The sequence below is a fragment of the Phocoena sinus genome, chromosome 3 (assembly GCF_008692025.1).
Source record: "Phocoena sinus isolate mPhoSin1 chromosome 3, mPhoSin1.pri, whole genome shotgun sequence".
In the NCBI taxonomy this organism is placed as follows: domain Eukaryota; kingdom Metazoa; phylum Chordata; class Mammalia; order Artiodactyla; family Phocoenidae; genus Phocoena; species Phocoena sinus.
The window spans coordinates 31,382,272-31,385,221 of record NC_045765.1 but is presented as its reverse complement, the minus strand read 5'-3'; positions in this window follow the sequence as shown (position 1 = coordinate 31,385,221).

The following is a 2,950-nucleotide window of genomic DNA, read 5'->3' as shown; positions in this document are numbered from 1 at the left end:
CAGAAGACATAAGTACAGGTCTGCTAAGGGAGGGATATTGTCATGTGGAAATTTTATTTTATTTTTTCTAAATAAAACAAATACTGCTGCATAGATTTTCCTCTTCCCTTTCTTCTTACCCAAGCTACAGAAATAAAGCCTACTAGAGCAGCAATGACTAGCAGCCATGAGGACAAAAGCCAACACGCTAAAGATGACCAACCTTTGAGATAGGAAGAACCAGCTTCCTGGAGGATAGTGTTGAGTTCTTACTCTAGGCTAATAGTCTCTGTCACTGGATTTCTTGTTACATAGGAATAAAAGAAAAAAAAAAGAGAAAAAAAACACTCCTCTTTAAGCTATTGCAAGATGTTTTCCTTGTAATTGTTTGTTGGTTTGTTTGTTTTTGGTTTTTGTTGGTCTCTGGACACGATCCTAACTGAAAGTTTTTCCTATTTTTATTAGTAAAGGGAGAACTAGTTTTTATCTATTGGTTATACAAAACAAACCATGACATAAAATTGAGCAGTCATCTTTCACAACCACTGTCCCTTTATCAGGAGAGACAACTCTAAAAGAATCTTGAAGCATTACAAACTTTATAAAACAAAATTAAGGGTTCCTACAAGAATATGCAACTTTGACTACAAGGGTTTATGAAATCATCTCCATACTGTTCTTTTCTGAGCTGTGTTACTCTCCTTATTCCTTAGTCACTGATATTACTTAATGTCTAATGTAAAGGATAATAGGGCCTATTTTTCTATGGATTCTTGGAGGGGAACACTCTAAGAAAGGAAAAGAAGGGAGATATAGGCAAATGTAAGTGTGAGAGTTGTGTAAGAATCTTTAGAATTAATGGTATACTTTTTTACAACTGTGTATGAGATTAGTTTCTCCCCTCCCCAGGGATGAGAGGAAATGGTAGTGGTACCAAAAATATAGTTTTACCTTTGTTTTGTTCTCATATAACATTTAGTATCTGGTACACATTCATGAAGAAATATATATTGGGTCACTGAATAAAGGACAAGCAAACTAATTAAATGTCCAACTACCAGAGATATTCATGTCAGAAGTACTTAAGGAAGAACAGACAAAAATAACAAGAGCTTAGGCTGAGAAGGAAGTTTCAAGAGGATGACTTCTGTGAAATCTTGAAGTATGTAAACAAGAGGAATATCAGTTTACTTAGTAAAACCAAGACTATAACAGTAAGGGACACTTCTTGTAATTTTAAGTTAAAAATATTTTATATGGATATCTTTTGCAGTTTAAAAATTTTAATACATACATGTATTGTGTTTGTATATATATATGTGTGTGTATATATATATATGATGTAAAATAAGGAGTCTATTCCAAGGGTTTTAACAATCTTGAGGCATAAATACAGGCAGATCTTGGCGTTTCCATGTGTTACTTTCTGTTTGTTTACAATAGCTTCCTCCCTTGTTCAGAAGACCATGACTTCAGTGTCAGGCAAGTGGCATGTAAACAGCCACTTCTATGTGTAGTGGAAAAGTTGCTTACAAACAGTAGTCAACACCTATAAATTTGGTGATTTTACATAAGATTTCCTATTTCTCAGTTCTCTTGAATATTAGGGAAAACGTGACAGCACTGAATTTGCTTTCCAAGATGGCATCCAAGATGGCTGGTGACAACAAATGCATATCCTAATAGGTTAAGGCATACAATCAGAATTCATTCCAGGTCCCAGTATTCCCTATTTTCTCCCCAACAATGAGACATTTATTCAGGTATTATTAATCAAGAAACCTGAATTACTGTTTGGGTATAGAAAAACACAGAAATATATATTTATAACAATATCTTTATCTAAAAGGGAAGACAAAATACAGGCCAGAAGGGCTTCTTGGTTCAAGGAAAATGTGATAATGCATATTTCAATTAGAGATTAAAGAATATTACACATTTAATAGTAAATTGAGGGCTTCCCTTGTGGCGCAGTGGTTGAGAGTCCGCCTGCCGATGCAGGGGACACGGGTTTGTGCCCCGGTCTGGGAAGATCCCACATGCTGTGGAGCGGAAGTAAATTGACAGTATATCTATAACTATACTGCCCAATGTGGTAGCAACTAGCCTTTTGCAGCTATTGAACTCTTCAAATATAGCTAGTCCAAATCAAATATGAGCTATAAGTTTAAATATACACTGAGTTTTGAATACTTAGTGAAAAAGAATTTATAACATTTCTTTAGCAACTTTTTAATTGATTATATGTTGAAATAAAATATTTTGATATAATGAATTATATAAATTGCACTATTAAAATTAATTTCATTCATTATTTTATTTTATTAATATGATTACTATAAAATTTAAAATTCTATGAATGGTTTGCAAATGCCACTTGACTTATAAAATATTATACTTTTATTGGACTGTGCTATCCAGAGGATACATCTAGCCTATCTTTCCAGCTTCACTCATTTTTGTTACCTGTCTGGCACCTATAAACATATAAGATTTTAGCCCCCTGTATAGGATTAAAATTTGCAGCATTTCTATTTCATATAAAATATTTCATATCCATATGGAAAGCAAATATTTCAGTTCTACATAAATGAGAATTTTTGAGATATTTAAAAGCACTGTAAATAAGTAAATCCAACAAACTGTTCCATTGTACTTCGTTGTCATGATTTAGAAGACTGGTTTTACTCTTATAGAGTAAGGATGTCTTTGAGATAGTATTAAACAGTTATACACTATTTATACTATAAAACAGGATATCAGTTTATGTACAAGTATTTTAAGCTGTGTAGACACAGTGCTAAGATGATACATTACAGGTTCACAAATCATTAAGTGCATTGGATTTCAGAAATTATGTATTTTTATAAAGGTTATTACATTTCTGTACATTATTATATGTTATATCCACAACAAAATCTAGAGTAGCACACTGTAATAAAAAAACATTACTATATCTCCTGTGAAATGT